General features: G+C 50.4%; 1 protein-coding gene across 4 annotated transcripts in view; it reads right to left on the reverse strand.

The window, feature by feature from the left end:
* The window catches only part of ELAPOR1 (endosome-lysosome associated apoptosis and autophagy regulator 1), a 90744-nt gene that overhangs the window by 64360 nt on the left and 8081 nt on the right, over nt 1-18303 (reverse strand). Inside the window, exon 1 of one of the 4 annotated variants that reach the window (XM_065592453.1) lies at nt 813-831. The exons of the other annotated variants lie outside the window; for them this stretch is intronic. The gene's annotated coding sequence lies outside the window, so the exon portion shown is untranslated. Of the gene's footprint in view, nt 1-812; nt 832-18303 lie in introns of those variants that run through there. 4 annotated transcript variants of the gene reach the window in all.

The raw sequence follows: 18303 nt of genomic DNA on the forward strand, positions 1-18303 counted from the left end.
GTTTATCTTGGCGGGACCCGGGGGTTAGTGTGACAATGAACGTCGTTCATTAAACAGGTTCCTAGGTAAACCCGGATGCAGAGTTCTGCCTAAGGAAGCAGGAGCAATTAAGAGACATTCACACCAGATGTTTCATAAGCTGAACTGGTGCCCACAGTGTTTACTCATCTCATCACACACAAACCACAGCAGGCGGACTGGCTGCCTCAGGAGATTGCTAATGGCTCCTCAGGCTTTCGGCAGCTCAGCTGACTGCCTGGGGAGGAGCGTCATGCCGGGGTAGAAGAGGGGTCTGTCAGCATGTCAGACTCCTAGGACACAGACTCGGTGTGTGACTGCACAAGTGCCTTCCCCTTTCTACGCCTCAGGTTTCCCACCTGTGAAATGGACATAATGACTCTCCCTTCTGTTCTCCAGAGTCCTTGTACTGTCTGAGCACCTCCCACCAGTCCTGTCTCCTAATGCACTGGTGCCTGTCCTTTGGCTAGTTGTGAGACTCAATTCTAATTAGCAAGGTCCTTGGGTGAAAGGTGCTATAGGAGGGGTAGTGAGTACCAGGGCATCACCCTTTCCTTGCTCATCTGAAGCCCAGCTGCCTACAGAGCCTCAGGCTCATCTCCTCACACGGCCTTGGATCTGCACACGGAGCTCAGATGTGAGAAGAGAGAAAACAAATTAACTTTTTTCCTAGATGCCAGAGTAAAGCAGCTCTCACGTGCTGGGACAGGAGTGCAGGGCTCCCCTGACAACCCCCCCCTCCTCCTGCCTGCCTCACTTCAGAAGAGCCACAGGAACCTTCTGACCAGCCTCACCTTATCTTTGATCCCGTTCAATACAGCCATATGGAAGAACATCTGTTACTGGGGCTTACGTTTCCCCACCACAAGCTACCTTGAAAGCCGATATCCAGAGCAGGGAGGAATATTTACCTACGAGTTAAAGCAATATTTCAGACCAGTAAGACCAGCTGGAACATTTAATTTTCAGAAGTGGTAGGCAAGCAGCCAGAGGATTTAGCAACGTAAGGGCCCAAGCCTGCTGGGTTCGATTTCCCCGCTGACCTCACAATAGGTGAACAGAATTCAGTCCTTAAGAATGAGGATGTTGAAAACTTGCCCCTTAATGTTTTATGAGCATCTGGGTGAATTGACCTAAGTCACTGATTTTAATCATGATTTAAATCAGCAAGCAGGAAACCTTAATTTAAATAATTGATTTTAATCATGTTTTGCATTTGTACTTCAGTTATTTTCCTAAAGAATGGCTGATTCACACTGATTGGTAACCATTAAAATATGTACATTTGCAACTAAAAACATTTACACGAAAATTTGGTGCTTCTTTTTGCTAACCAGAGGTTAGACTATATCTATACACATTGATTTAAGCTTTATATAGTTTTATATTCATTCAGATTCTTAATTTTTACATTTTTGTTATATGAGAAGAACAGCCATACAAAGGTCCATCAAGCCCAGTATTCTGTCTTCCGACAATGGCCAATGCCAAGTGCCCCAAAGGGAATGAACAAAACAAGGTATTTATTGAACGATCCATCCCCTATCATCCATTCCCAGCTTCTGGCAAACAGAGGCTAGGGACACCATCCCTACCCATCCTGGAGAATAGCCACTGATAGACCTATCCTCCATGAACTTACCTAGTTCTTTTTTGAACCCTGTTATAATCTTGGCCTTCACAACATCCTCTGGCAAGGAGTTCCACAGGTTGACTGTGTGTTGTGTGAAGAAATACTTCCTTTTTTGTTTGTTTTAAACCTGCTGCCTATTAATTTCATTTGGTGACCCCCTAGTTCTTGTGCTATGAGTAAATAACACTTCCTCATTTACTTTCTCCACACCAGTCATGATGTTATAGACCTCTATCATATCCCCCATTAATCATAACTTTTCCAAGCTGAAGAGTCCTAGTCTTATTAATCTCTTCTCATATAGAAGCTGTTCAATACCCCTAATCATTTTTGTTGCGCTCTTCTGAACCTTTTCAAATTCCAATATATATTTTTTGAGGTTGGGTGACCACATCTGCACACAATATTCAAGATGTGGGCATACCATGGATTTATATAGAGGCAATATATTTTCCTTCTTAATTATGCCCAGTATTCTGTTAGCTTTTTTGACTGTTGCTGCACACTGAGTGGATGTTTTCAGAGAACTATTCACAATGACTCCAAGATCTCTCTCTTGAGTGGTAACAGCTAATTTAGACCCCATCATTTTGCATGTATAGTTGGGATTATGTTTTCCAATGCGCATTACCTTGCATTTATCAACACTGAATTTCATCTGCCACTTTGTCACTCAGGTTTTGTGAGATCCCTTTGTAGCTATTCACAGTCTGCTTTGCACTTAACTATCTTCAGTAGTTTTGTATCATCTGCAAATTTTGCCACCTCACTGTTTACCCTTTTCCAGATCATTTATGAATATGTTGAATAGAACTGAGCCCAGTACAGCCCACTAGGGGACACCACTATTTACCGCTCTCCATTCTGAAAACTGACCATTTATTCCTACCGTTTGTTTCCTATCTTTTAACCAGTTACCCATCCATGAGAGGACCTTCCCTCTTATCCCATGACAGCTTACTTTGCTTAAGAGCCTTTGGTGAGGGAACTTGTCAAAGGCTGTCTGAAAAACTAAGTACACTATATCCACTGGATTCCCTTGGTCCACATGCTTGTTGACCCCCCTAGATTGGTGAGACATGATTTCCCTTTACAAGAACCATGTTGAATCTTCCTCAACAAATCATGTTTATCTATGTGTCTGACAATTCTGTTCTTTACTATAGTTTCAACCAGTTTGCCTGGTACTGAAGTGAGGCTTACCGGCCTGTAATTGCCAGGATCATCTTTGGAGCCCTTTTTAAAAAGGGACATCACATTAGCGATCCTCCAGTCATCTGGTACAGAAGCTGATTTAAATGATAGGTTACAAACCACAGTTAGTAGTTCTGCAATTTCACATTTGAGTTCCTTCAGAACTCTTCATAGAATCATAGAAGATTAAGACCGCTCAAACCAGGACCAACCCCAACTAAATCAGTCCAGCCAGGGCTTTGTCAAGCCAGGCCTTTAAAACCTCTAAGGATGGAGATTCCACCACCTCCCTAGGTAACCCATTCCAGTGCTTCACCACCCTCCTAGTAAAATAGTTTTTTCTAATATCCAACACAGACCTCCCACACTGCAACTTGAGACCATTGCTCCTTGTTCTGTTATCTGCCGCCACTAAGAACAGCCGAGCTCCATCCTCTTTGGAACCCCCCCTTCAGGTAGTTGAAGGCTGCTATCAAATCCCCCCCCCCCACTCTTCTCTTCTGCAGATTAAACAATCCCAGTTTCGTCAGCTTCTCCTCATAAGTCATGTGCTCCAGCCCCCTAATAATTTTTGTTGCCCTTCGCTGGACTCTCTCCAATTTGTCCACATCTCTTCTGTAGTGGGGGGACCAAAACTGGACCCAGTACTCTGGGTGTGGCCTCATCAGTGCCAAAAAGAGGGGAATAATCACTTCCCTCGATCTGCTGGAAATGCTTCTACTAATGTACCCCAATATGCATTCTTGGGTGAATACCATCTGGTCCTGGTGATTTACTACTGTTTAGTTTATCAATTTGTTCCAAAACCACCTCTAATGACACCTCAATCTGGGACAGTTCCTCAGATCTGTCACCTAAAAAGAATGGCTCAGGTTAGGGAATCTCCCTCGCATCCTCAACCATGAAGATGGATGCAAAGAATTCATTTAGTTTCTCCACAATGGCCTTATCCTTGAATGCTTCTTTAGCACCTCAATTGTCCAGTGGCCCCACTGGTTGTTTAGCAGGCTTCCTGCTTCAGATGTACTTAAAAATTTTTCTATTACTTTTTGAGTCTTTGGCTAGCTGTTCTTCAAATTCTTTTTTGGCCTTCCCAATTATATTTTTACATGTCATTTACCAGAGTTTATGCTCCTTTTTATTTTCCTCACTAGGATTTAACTTCCACTTTTTAAAGGATGCTTTTTTGCCTCTCACTGCTTCTTTTACTTTGTTGTTTAGCCACAGTGACACTTTTTTGGTTCTCTTACTGTGTTTTTTAATTTGGGGAATACATTTAAGTTGAGTGTCTATTATGGTGTCTTTATAAAGTTTCCTTGCAGCTTGCAGGGATTTCACTATAGTCACTGTACCTTTTAATTTCTGTTTAACTAACCCCCTCATTTTTGTGTAGTTCCCCTTTCTGAAATTAAATGCTACTGTGGTGGGGCTGCAGTGGTGTTTTCTCCACCACAGGTATGTTAAATTATAATGCATTTCTTATTTATTAGATACTTTTTTTTTTTTTTTTTTACTTGTGATGTGTCAAGCTGCATTTGAATGGAAATTGGAATTTAATTTAAAAAAAAGCACAAAAAGAGCATTATGTGCAATGGTCTATGACTAAGACTCTACATTAATAAACAAAACCAGCATTTTAAAACTGTTAGTTAAATTTAACTACCTTGGGTACAGCAGCTTCCTTTTTTACTTATGTTTTGCATTTGAAATGATTTATTAAACAAAGTATATTCTGTACTCAGTGAATTGAAGTGATTGTTTCTGGTCACCATGTCCTTCAAGATGTTTGAACCTGTAGATCTCTTCCCCATACACCTTGTTTTTACTCAGATTGGAAATGAAAAACAAGCTTGCCGGCTTTTTCAACTCCCAATCGCTTTCTCAATTTTGAATGACCTAGTTATTGTACTGAACTAGTTGAATAAACTGAAATGAGAAAAATATTCTCTGCACCTGCAGAAGAGGCTACTGCCATCAAAAGCTGGTTTGGCGCTTCAACAAACTCTGGTTCCAGATGTCTAGCCAGTGATTGCCACCAGTTAAATAGTCTGACTTTAAAACTTTGGCAAACACCTGCTGCTTGAATATTATTTTAAATTCACTGTTAATGAATTACAGTAAACTTAAGGGTTAACAGTTAGTTTATTTTTAAAAAGAAAATATGTATTTGATTTCAACTAAAAAAAAATCCAGTTTTTATTTTATTTAACAAAACCATTGATCTTTCTGCACCCTGACAAGCATTCGCTTCAAAGCTCCGCGGAGCAGGGCCCATCGTTTGTTCTATGTTTGTACAGCACCACACACAACGAGGCTCTGGGCCAGGCCTACGGCCCTTGGGTGCTACTACAATACAACTCTCATAAATAAATGAGAGATTTGTAAGCAAGGCCAGAGATGCAGAGATAACAGACATAACTGCTATCGTTTCAGGATTTTTTGTCTGATAAAAAGGACATACAAATGATTTTTTAATAAAAAGAAGCTCATGGCCTTCCCTCTGTCCCGGCCAAGTGAAAGTGGATTCTGAGCATGTAAGGAGGAATGCTAATGCCGTTTTTCCTGTTTTCTGCCTCTCTCTCTCACTCTCTCTCAGCTTGGATACCAGGCTGGTCAACTCCATTTTTTGTTTCTACTCAGTTTCACTCGGGGCTTCCCCTGAACCAGCACCAGGTTGGATTCATATTTTTAATCTATTTAGGTTTCTAGCAGAAAGGAAAGAGCATCTTTCCAAGGCTCTCCTCTCCATTGCCCTGTACCTCATTTCAGAGATACCACAGGGGAATGCATGGAGTAAAAACACAAGTGTTTCCATTGCTGTAGGTAGCTGGATGTTTGTTCCCATCTACCCGCCACCCAAATCACAGAGGGCGGCTTCCTCCAGACCCCGGGGGTGCACAATCCCCTGCTCTGCCCCAGGCCCCACCCCTTCTCCCAAGCCCCCCGCCCCACCTCTTCCCACCCAGTTCTGCCCCCTCCCCTGAGCACACCCCATCCCTGCTCCTTTCCCTCTCCCCCCAACCACCTCCTGCACACAGCAGAACAGCTGATTGTGGCAGACAGGAGGCACTGGGGGAGGGAGGGAGGAGCTGACTGCTGGTGGGTGCTAAGCACCCACTAATTTTTTTCCATGGGTGCTCCAGCCCTGGCAGAGATGGTGCCAATGATCCAAATCCTGTGTAGTCAGGGCAGAATCTGTCCAACACATGGGTGGGACACAGAGCAGAAACCTAGGCTGAAACAGCAGCTCTGGCTGCTCTGCTCCCCATATGGGTGGTTGAGACCACTGGAGCTACACGAGGACAAGTCCACTAGCACAGTGGTTCTCAACCAGGGGTACGTGCACTCCCAGGGGTACACAAAGGCATAGGCGCCAACTCTGTGCCCCCACCCCCTCCCCCGAGCGCACAGCGTCTCCACTCCTCCCCCCAGCGCTTCCTGCCCGCCGCTTAACAGCTGTTTGGCGGCACTTAGGATTTTCCAGGAGGGAGGGGGAGGAGGCGGTAAAGAAGTGGGACAGGGTAGTGACTTGGGGGAAGGGGGTGGAATTGGGGCAGGGCAAGGGTGGTGGAGGACCAGGGGTCGAGCACCCATGGGCAGAGAGGAAGTCGGCACCTATGCACAAAGGTCTTCCAGGGTACATCAGATATTTGCCTAGTTTTACATAAAAAGCACTAGCAAAGTCAGTACAGATGAAAGTTTCATATAGGCAATGCCTTGTTTATACTGCTCTATATACTGTACACAGAAATGTAAGTACAAGATTTAGATTCCAATTGATTAATTTTATTATACGGTAAAAAAGAGAAAGGAAGCGCCCCATTGTTCAGTAAGTGTGTGCTGGGACATTTTTATGTCTGATTTTGTAGCCACATTGTTTTTAAGGGAGGTGAAACTTGGGTTACGAAGACAAATCAGACTCCTGACCGGGGTATGCAGACTGGAAACGTTGAAAGCCACTGCTCCAGCACATCCAGAGGCTGCCTCCCATTTAGGGATGTGTGGAGCTGCCCTCTGTGGGAGGCAGGGGCTGCGGGGTGGTGGGGAGGGGGGGAGAGAAAGCAGCTGTGTGGCTGCTTCCCCTGCATCCTCACCCCCAAACTCCAGGTAAGGGGACCATGCACACCAAGGTGAATCTCACCCACATGCTTTTCTAGAACATTGTTCCCCCCCTACACTTTCAGTTCCAGTTTCCCCAGCTCAGGGGTTAGCTCCCCAGAATGCACAGAGGCCTCCCTACCATGGGGAATTGGACTGAAGGGCCAGTCCCCAAGATGGCAAGCAGATCCCAATCCCGGGGGGCAGGTGGTGTCCAGGCCCCCCTGCAGCACCTGCTGCATCAGGGACCTCTGGACACTGATGTCATCTGCTGTAGGTATTGACGTGACACCCCCCCCACACACACTGCAGCTGAACATATCACTCTGTAATGCATTTACCTGGGCACAACCCTGGCAGGCAGGGCACTGCTGTTATCCCCCTTGCACTGACAGGAACCTGACCTCAGCTCTCCCAAGTCCACACCCAGCTCCCTAGCCACTGGGCCAGCCGCTTTTTACAGGTTATTGTTACTGCCCCCATTCTCTGCTCCAAACTCCTCTCATGCACTCCCTGCCCCCTCCTGCATTAGTCCCTTTAGCTAATCTTCCCTCAGCAAAACCCACCCCCAAAACTACAATCAAGCCAACAGTGGCAGCACTAGCTTGCCCTTTGCAACCACCACGCTGACCCCTCTGCTGGGGGGTTCCATTGTTCCTCCCACCTGGGCCTGTCAGGGACCCTCTTACACCAACATCTGGTCAGTGCTCAGCACAATGGGGATCTCCACTGGGGTCCCCAGCTGCCACCAGGGGAAACAAACCCTACCCCCCATAACTGCATGGTACAACACACATGATTTGAATGGGCTTGAGCCCCCATTGCTAGGGAACGGACTTCTGCAGTTCCTGATGTGATGTTAAGAGACCCGTTTTAACACTGCATTAATAGGGCTTTGGGTTGGGTTTTTTTGTACATTACTTTTTTATTATAAGAAGTGGGGGCAGGTAAGGGACTCAAAAAATTTAGAACAGCTGCAGAAAAACATTTCCATTAAATATGGTGTAGCTGAGGTTTCAAAATTGTTCCCAGATTGGTGCAAAAAGTGTCTTTTGAAACATTCAGTGTTCAGATTTGCAGAAACAAACCTTTGATGTTTCACAACAACTCATAGCTGGAGGGGAAAAGAAAAAGCAAGAGAAAAATCTTTCACATTAAGTCAGCCTGATGTGCCGTAGAGATTTCTGAAATCTCTTGATCTCTGTCACAGCGCACCTAGGACCAAACTGTTATGGCAAGGCACAGATTTTCCTTTTGAGCAGCGTATGCCAGTGGATCAGAGAAGAAACACACTGACCAAACTGCAGTTACCACTGACTTAAGGCCAGAAGGGATCATTCAGTCTGGCCTCCTGCAGAGAATGGGCCAGAGAACCTCACCCAGCAATTCCTGCATCCAGCCCCTGCCTTGTGGTTGAGCTAGTACTTTTTTTTTTTTTAAATAGAATATAATATAATATAATTAAAAATGACATCCAACTCAATGTAAAGTCGCCAAGTGACTAAATCCACTGAGTTCCAACAGTTAATTAGATTTACAGTCAAAAATGTGCCTTATTTCTGGCCTGACCTTTGCAACCTAAAGTGACATACACACTATGCTATACTGTTTCTTCTATCCAAATGCTTATATGGCCCCGGAATATCCACGGGTCTCAAATATTACTGAGTTTGTCCTCAGTGCCCCTGCCAGTCAGAGAAAAACAGCCCCAGTGTGAATCTGGGCTCATGGGAATGCTTAGCCCTGATGGTTCATGAAACATTGGCCCAGAAACTCCCTCTGACTAGCTGGATCATTGCTAGGCCAACTATTGAATAAGAGGAAGCCTTGACTATTGGCTAATTTGGGGATTGGTTCTGCTTTGAGCAGGGGGTTGGATTAGATGACCTCCCGAGGTCCCTTCCAACCCTGATATTCTATGATTCTAAAGTCCAGGGCAAGGAGTCAGGGGTCCACTAATGGCTCTGCCCCCTGCTGAGTACGGAGCCTTCAGCAATTCAGGGCTAAGATTTCAAGTGCAACCACTGAATTTGAGGCCTCAGTTTTGGGGAGCCCAGCAGCAGATGCCTGGGACTTTATTTTCAGAAGGTGCCAAGTGTCCACCTGAAGCCAATGGGGTGGTGGGTGCCCAACACGTCAGATCAGGCCCCAGCATCTTACACAGGGATCCAAAAACTGAGGCATCCGGGGGGGAATATCAGTGGCCACTTTTGAAAGTTTGGACTTTAACTTCCCCGTGCCCTAGCTTGCCCACCTGCAGCACAAGGCTGATGGCCTGCCTGCTTCCCAAAGGGGTGGGGAGCCTGAAGTCACACTGGGAGGGTGTTTGAAGATTAAAGGCTAGGAGCTCAGTGTCATTTCCAGTCCCTGCCACACTGCTCTGCAAACGGGACCAGGCTTGGGCCCGGACAGCTCCCTTTCCCACAACCAGGGCCCTTGGGATATTACCGCATGTCCTGGAAACGATCCTGCTGCTCACACATGCTGTGCTGCAGGCACCTGAGATGAGACTGACACCTGCTGCTGCAGGCGGAATGTGCCACGTCTTATTTGGCTCATGTTAAAGCAGCCCTGCTCCTTTGTGACGACTGGTCCCGCAGGAAAGGGTACGGCCTCCGCACGGCTGGCGAGCCAGCTCTGCAGAGGGTGAGCTATTGATAATTATTACTCATCCATCATGTGCATTACAGCAATGCCTAGGCGCCCACCTCCTGGCTTAGGGCCCCATGATGCTAGGCTCCAGAGGCCTAACACGGATGACAGTCCCTGCCCCAGTGAGCTCACACTTCAGATGATCTATTGTTCCTGCCATCAAATACAGACTAGCTGCAATCACGGCTGGGATCTCCTCCCTTGTCATGCCAATTCCGTGAGAGGGCTCAGAAGAGGGCGAGATGGACACACCAGAGGGTGTCACACGTGCTGTGGTAACTACCCACTAGGGCAGGCTATGGGTGAAAGCAAAGCCTTGCTTGGAGGGGCTAGAATCTGCCCACTACTCATCCCTCGTCTAGTCCATCTTCCGAGATCTCCTTCATCCTCAGTAAATAGCTCCCATGCTTCTCTGCTGCGGAGACCTTTCCCAAGCCGAAGCAGAGTCTTCACCTTGTTCATGTCAGTTTCAGGCTTCTCCCCACAGGGCTGTGAAGAAAAGCTGTGAAGACGTACAAGAATTGGAAAAGCACTGAGGCACTGCTCTGCCTGCAGACTCAGGCAGCGAGCCTGGCACCTGGCAAAGCTGGCTCCGCTGGGAAGTTTGTCTTCACAGGTCTAGTGGCTCAAATCTTTGTCCAGATTCGACAGCAGTTGACGACGCCTGCCTGGGACAGAGCCCTGCACACCTCACCAAGTGGCATTTTCAGACCTGGAAAGGCTGGTTTTAGAGCGCAGGGACTATGAGTGAGCAGATCCCACCCTGCTCTCCTCCCCAGCCCAGGGAGCAGAGAGGTGCGGGAGCAGCTGGTATGGCTGAGTGCCAGGCTAGCTGATGTTGAGCTGTTCAGCTATGCAGATGTGTCTAATGAGCTGGGGTGGTTTATGAGCCACAAGATGCTGAATCTGCTCTATGCAAAAGCACCAGCTGAGTGATGTATAAACCACATTCATCCGGGCTTTAGAGAGCTGCTATGCCTAGGGTCCCAGGGATCACACCTCCTCTGGACACGGGGCACCACGCTGCCGGCTCCCCCACTGTGCACGTGTCTGGCACGCCCAGCTGGGGCAGGCTCTGTGCTCTCTGAACACCAGGGTAGCAGGCCTTGCAGCGAGATAAGACCAGGGGGAGCCTCTCAATCCCCCCCCGTCCCCGCACCTGTAAGGGGGCTGGGTGTAACGTGACCCTGCTGCTGCCAACTCCTTGTGGCAGGGTCCAGGTGGTCCCATGGCCACCAAAGGGCCACGCTCTATAGGTGAACAAACCCCGCCCCAGGGAGGGGGGTATATTGATATCCATCCTTCGGGATGTACAGCCCCCATCTCCCCACAAGTTGCCACCCCACTCCCAGTCCTTGCCGCAGGCAGCACACCTCACCCCCGCCAGCCAGTCTCTGAACAGCCCTGCTACTCTGTTTGTGCCAAGAGTCCCTGCCCCACAGCTGCTGTTGCCTTCATGAGCCACCCTCCCCCTTCCAATTCCAGCAGGAAGGGGGCGGGGAGCAGCACCTGGCGGCAGGGGAAGGTGGGGCAGAGAAAGAAGGTCGATCGGCCCCAGGTTTGCCCAGATTGCCTGCTGAGGCAAATGTTAGCTCCCTGCCCCAGAGCCCACAGAAGCCTCCTCTACAAGCTGCAAAGCTGGCCTTTCCCAGGGGAGCAAAACACTTCAGAACCTGCCCGTGTGGGAAGGGTTAATGGCATCTGCTGTATGTAGCTGAGCAAACACGCAGGGAGCCTGGGAAGTGCCAGGTGGGAGAGCTCGCTGCTCACACTCACCCTCCTGGAGCAAACACCCTCCCTGCAATGGAGGGACCAGTGGGGCAGACGGACACTTTCACACCAGCTGCAGAGCAAAACGATTCTCTGGAGTCAAAGTCCAAACTCTGCATGGACCAGCCCTGCCCCCACATTCCCAACGGAACCCCCACCCGACGCCCACTTCCCAGCATACAGCGCAATTCCCCCAGGGGCCCATCTAACCTGAGCACTGCAGCACAGGGGTGGGCAAACTATGGCCAGTGGGCTGCGTCTAGCCTGTCAGACCTTTTAATCCGGCCCTCGAGCTCCCGCAGGTGAGCAGGGTCGGGGCTTGCCCTGCTCCACACAGCTCCCAGGAAGCAGTGGCATGTCCCCCCTTCAGTTCCTATGTGTAGGGGCAGCCAGGGGACTTTGCACGCTGCCCCCGCTCCAAGCGCTGGCTCTACAGCTCCCATTGGCCAGGAACTGCGGCCAATGGGAGCTGCAGGGGCAGCACCTGCATATGGGGCAGTGCGCATAGGAGCTGGAGGGCGGACATGCTGCTGCTTCCGGGAGCTGCTTGAGGTAAGCGCCGCCCAGAGCCTGCACCTCTGACCTCCTGTGCCCAAACGCCCTGCCCCAGCCTTGATCCACCTCCTGCCCTCCAAACCCCTCGGTGCCAGCCTCAAGCACCCTCCTGCACCACAAACCCCTCATCCCCCCCCCCCCCCCCAGAGCTTCCCCTACCCCGCATTCCACCACCCTGCCCCAACCTAGAGCTCCCTCCCTGACTCCAAACCCCTCAGCCCCAGCCCGGAGCCCCCTCCTGCACCCTGAACCCCTAATTTCTGGCCCCACCCAGAACCCACACCCCCAGCCCAGAGCCCAAACCCCCTCCCATAGCCCAACCCCCTGCCTCAGCCTGGACCCCCTTCCATACTCCCAACCCTTCTGCTCCACCCGCAGCCCCCTCCCGCACCCCAAACCCCTAATTTCTGACCCCACCCCAGAGCCTGCACCCACAGCTGGAGCCCTCTCCCCCTCCCACATCCCAACCCCTAATTCCATGAGCATTCATCACCTGCCATACACTTTCCATACCCAGGTGTGGCTCTCTGGCCAAAAAGTTTGCCCACCCCTGCTGTAGCATCTGAGCCCCACAATCATTACTGCATTACATGCTGTGGGGCGGGGCGGGGCAGGGCACAGCTTGGGACTGAGGCCTTTAGCCTGTCCTGCATACATGCCTAGGCTCTTGAATTCGGGGGCTGTGACAGGGAGCCAGTGTAGGAAGGTCCATCCAGACTGGAAGTTACCCTGCCAGCTCCAGCGCAGAGGTGCCCAAGGTCACAGGAAGAGTCTGTGGCAGAGCAGTGAAACGAAGCCCAGGCTGGCCCTGAGCACTCCTCTCACTCCCTCAGACAGGCAGAATCCTGCACCGCCCCATGGTGCAACATTAGACAAGGTCATTCTTTGTACAGGGACCGGTACATCCTCTGCCTAGGAGATGGACAAGCAGCTACCCAACACCAAGGAAACTCACCCGCACCACTCGCGCAGTCCCACTGGGCCTGCTGAGTGCTGAAATCCGGCGTCAGGAAGGAGCCTTGTGCCAACACAACAGCCCCAGCCAGCAGAGACAGCATGCTCAGCCCCCAGACAGGGCTCAGCAGCCACCTAGGCCTGCTCTCCCTGAGGTAAAATGGGGGGTTTTCAACCCACGCCAGCACCCCCCTGGAGACAGGCAGTTGTGCTTAACACAAGTTAACTGGCAGGCAGTTCTGCAGAAAAGGACCTGGGGATTACAGTGGATGAGAAGCTGGATATGAGTCAGCAGTGTGCCCTCATTGCCAAGAAGGCTAACGGCATATTGGGCTGCATTAGTAGAAGCATTGACAGCAGATTGAGGGACGTGATTATTCCCCTCTATTCAGCACTGGTGAGGCCTCATCTGGAGTATTGCATCCAGTTTTGGGCCCCAGACTACAGAAAGGATGTGGACAAATTGGAGAGAGTCCGGCGGAGGGCAATGAAAATGATCAGGGGGCTGGGGCACATGACTTAAAAGGAGAGGCTGAGGGAACTGGGATTATTTAGTCTGCAGAAGAGAAGAGTGAGGGGGGTTTGATAGCTGCTTTCAACTACCTGAAGGCAGGTTCCAAAGAGGATGGAGCTCAGCTTCTCTCAGTGGTGGCAGATGACAGAACAAGAAATAATGGTCCCAAGTTGCAGTGTGGGAGGTCTAGGTTGGATATTAGGAAAAACTGTTTTACTAGGAGGGTGGTGAAGCACTGGAATAGGTTACCTAGGGAAGTAGTGGAATCTCCCTCCTTAGAGGTTTTTAAGGTCAGGCTTGACAAAGCCCTGACTGGGATGATTTAGTTGGGGATTGGTCCTGCTTTGAACAGGGGATTGGACTAGATAACCTCCTGAGGTCCCTTCCAACCCTGATATTCTATGATTCCACATACAAACCTTCTCCTAGCACAGACAGTTGCTGAAGGCACCTGGACCCCCAGCCCTCTTCTCACTCCGAGGCAGAGCCATGACATCAGTGGGTCATTCGTGACTCACACCAGGGTCGGGGGGGGAGGGGAGGGAAATCAGGCCCCCCAAGGTATGAAGGCAGCAGGCTCCTGGCCCCAGCAGACCTTCAGGGAGCTCCCTTGCAGACAGGCTCTGAATATTGGAACCAGGCACGTGGAAAGCTCCAGGTGCTGGGGCCCCGTCTGTTCTGGTCTGGGTTGCAGGGGGCAGATAGACCAGTAACTGCCCAAGGCAGACCAAGTGGGCACATGAAACACCAGGAAGAATTCAGGCCCACTCTCGCTCCCACTCAAGTCATGGGCAACTCTGCCATCAAGGCACTGGGCCAGAATTGGGCCCTTTGCCAGTTACACTGGCTGGAGTTGACTGTGCCAGCTGGATTTGTGTCTTTTCAACAGCAGCAGGGCTCCCAAGGGCCCATCCCGCCCCACCGTGGTCAGAGCACATGGGATCAGGCCCTACAGGCGTGATAAAGCCACAGATGACCCCCCCGCCACACACACACCCCGATGCTCACAATGGAGATGGGCAGCATGGAATAAAACCTCCCTCCATCAAGCGAGCTCAGCTGGATTCCCTCCCTAGGTTCCATGATGAGAGTTAACGGGGTGTGTGCGCACACATGCATGTCCCCATACGCAGCAGCCAGGCCAATCACAGTCCCCTTGCCCCCCGTCTCCCACTCAGGGCAAGGGGCGAGATATGTCAAAGGGCACGTGACACCAGCGGAGTGTTCCAGAAGTGGAGGAAGGAATACATAAAGTGATGCGCCTTGCTAGCCTGTTTTAAAGGGACAGTGCACATCTCACCAAGCTATTCCTTTTGAGACCTACATTGAGAACAGATGGTGAGCTGGGAGACAGGACAATATAACTCCAGAATCTAATCAAGAGGCAATTCAGTTTTGAAGGGGGATCAGCAGGCTGCACCGCAACTTCAGAGCAGGGGACAAATCCCTCCCAGGTTTCTTATGCAAAACCAGGTTGGAATAATACTTCAGCACAAGCAGAGCTAATTGATCCCAGGGCTGACAATGCTTATAAACACTCAAGAAGCTGTGTTTGATTTACATAGGGTCTACAGCCCTGGAGCTGACCAGCCACATCAGTGCTGATACACCCGGGTGGTTCTGTTCAGACTGACAGTGAGGCGCTCCCAGGACTAGGGCAGCCCACTGTGCAGCCTGTGGGCCCTGCAATACAGAGAGCTGACCACAGGTCACAGCAGGCTACAGCCCCAGCTGGTGTTGGGAGATGGAACACTTTCAGGGGATGGATCACTTGGTGATTACCTGTTCTGGTCATTCCCTCTTGGCACCTGGCATTGGCTGCTGTCGACAGACAGGATACTGGGCTAGATGGACTTTTGGTCTGACCCAGTAGGGCTGTTCTTATGGGAGCCCCCACTCAGGCTAAGGTGGAGCACTGCATGCTGGGGCCTGTCATCTCTGGAGGCAGCACCTAGGCTGCAGGACTTCCCTGCAATACAATCCAGGGCTTTAGAGCGGAGCCCAGAGCAGCTCCGGAGCAGTGGAGCTGCAGGTTTTTGCCTGGAACTGGAGTGGAGCCAGAGCACAACTCCAAAGCCCTGATACAATCTGCTCCATTTTATGTCCTCAGGCTCCTGGTGAGTTGCTACTGCAGCCCCAGTTGAGTGCTGCTAGTGTGACCAATGCGAGCATGGCACCATGCTTGGCAGAGCTAAGGAAACTGGCTCCATACAGGACAGGGTTGATGCCTGGCTCCTATGACAAGGGCTTCAACAAGCTTGTCAGGCTGCGAATCACCCTTATTCTGCAGCTGTACCCAGGATCCATCACGCAGCTCTTCATGTGGGAGGATCCAAGTCCACTGCACAATGTTACTACTACCCACCATTCACAGGCCTTCCCATCTCTGGCACTAGCAGCAGATGCAGGATGGGAGCTGCCTTGATTTTCCCACAATGCACTGGTACAAACATGCTTGCACAACATGGCAGGTGCTGACAGGTGTATTGGGAAAAGGTTGGCTGCAAATGTGTCTGATGAGTGCAGCAGTTACATGGCTCTGTCTGTACACAAATGGCACCAGAAGCAGACCCAGTAACCAAGCAAACATCCCCTAGGACAGGGGTTCTCAAACTGGGGGGGCGGGACTCCTCAGGGGGTCGTGAGCTGACAACCTCCAGTTCAAACCCGCTTGTCTCCAGCATTTATTATAATGTGTTAAATATATTAAAAAGGGTGTTTCATTTATTGGGGGGGGGGGTCGCACTCAGAGGCTTGCTATGTGAAAGGGGTCACCAGAAAAAAAAGTTTGAGACCCACTGCCCTAGGAAAGGAGCAGAGAGGAAGGATGGCTGAAGACCCAGGTTCAATTCCCTGCTCTGCCACCAACTCCCACTTAAGGTGTGCCTATGCTTAAATGCTGCAGCTGCATGTCAGCGTGGCGGCTCACCCCAGAAGGGCTCTCCCTGGGCAGCCAGGTCAAAAGCAGAATCCTTCCGTTGACCTAGCGCTGCCTACACCGGGGTTAGGCTGGCATAGCACCCTCTCTCAGGGGGTGGATTTTTCACTCCTCTCAGAAATAGAGTGATGCTGATGTAAGTTTTCAGTGTAGACCAGCCTTCAGCAAGGGGGCTGAGAGCCATTGAACCAAACTGTAAACCCTGGGTATGATGGAAGCCACTTCAAGCCAGGCAGTGCAACAGCACCTTCAGTTCCAGCACCTATGTGCTCTTGTGCCTTGATTCCCCATAGGAATAATGGCAATCAGAGCACTTTTCTAGCTCACAGGGTTAATGGGGACCAGAGAAACACCTTTGCTGCTGAGCCAGTGATGACTAACATGTTTGCACACACAACAGCATGGGAGATACTGTTCTGCTGGGGTGTCCCCCTGGCTGTGATCAGAACTGTGCTCACTACAGCCGGATTTCAAGTGAGACTGCTCCAAGAAGGGACATTACAAAGAAGGCATGTGGGGGGGGGGGGGGAGGGGCTCACAGCTCAGCCCCAGTCTGCTCTGCTGGCAAGGAATACGTTTTCCTTAACCACCAGCCCCTGTCTCAGCCGGAGCTCAGAGTCAAGCTGGGCTCTTTCTGGCACTCGCATCATCAACGCCACAGAGCCAACAATCAAGAATGCATAACGAACGCTGCTGCAGATGCCTGAGGAGGAGAGGGACCAGCTCACTCTCCCAGCTCTGCTAGCCCAGGGGGCTGACAGGATTAGAGAGGTGAAAGCTTGCAGTAATCACCAAGTCAGCAGCTCCCACTGACATCCTGAGAACAGACCAGCTGGGGAAGCAGGGGTTGCTTTTACGTGGCCTCTTTGCAGAGTGGAACCTGCAGATCCCTGCTGTCAGTCATTGCCAGCAGGGTTCTACCATCATTGCTCTAACCAGCAGACACAGGATTCTTTGGTCCAAGCCCACTGTAATCAGCTGGGCCTGTGTCCATTATAGGGGCTAGCTTGAGAGATGACTTCCTGAAAAGATTCTTTACATCATCCTGTTACCTAAGTGGCTAAAGCCCTCCAGCCATTCTCCCCCAGCCATGGAACTAGTAGTCTCGTTTCATGCTTTTAAACCTAGTACAGGTTGCAACTCATGCAGAATATAGGGTATAAAAACAGGGTCTGATCTAACTTAAATAGGAATGCGGAGCAACAAAACCACTGTAGAGGCAACACTGCCACAGCCTAGCAGCTACAGCCAGTGATTTCTACACAGCTCCTTGCCGTGTTGGACTGGAATAAGATCCATGCACCAAGCAGCTGGCCTCACCTGTGCTGAGGAGCTGTTCTGCAGCCCTTGTGTAGCTGAGGCTGCTGTGTTTGACATCAGGTGACATCTCATGGCTCCCCCAGCTGGCGCCTAACCGGCTGATGCGCTGTCAACATCTATACTCTCGGCTCCTCAAGGAAAGTCCCCTTCCTGCCAGTCACGCTCACTGCATTATTTTTAGAGCTCATTAAGCTTTACGGCACTGCAGCTTCAGAGTGTCATTGGCTGGGGGGGAGGGTTAGCTTAAGGAACAAAGGACTTCATTGACAATTCATTAAATCTACTGATTGCTACCTACAAACGATCAGGAGAGAGGGAGGCTGTCCTAAGCACTAGGGCAACCTCTGGTATTGGACTGGACCACCTCCCACCTCCACGAGGTTAAAACTGAGCACCTCATCTTTCCTCCATGGCCATTACCTTGGATTCCTCCTTCTCCCCACACATCTACATCATCACCAAGCCTTGTGCTGTTTCATCCATGGCCACGCTGCTTGAGCTGAAGCAGGAATGTCTCTACCCAGTAGCAGTAGTAGACTCTTATCAAACAAGTCTGATGGCAAAGTGCAATACTGGCCCCCTGCCTTGATGACTACAACACCCTGCTCCTCTCTGGCCTCCCATGGCCACTCACTCCCCTCCAGAACGCCCAGGACG

The sequence above is a fragment of the Chrysemys picta genome, chromosome 4 (genome assembly GCF_011386835.1).
Source record: "Chrysemys picta bellii isolate R12L10 chromosome 4, ASM1138683v2, whole genome shotgun sequence".
Classification (NCBI taxonomy): Eukaryota; Metazoa; Chordata; order Testudines; family Emydidae; genus Chrysemys; species Chrysemys picta.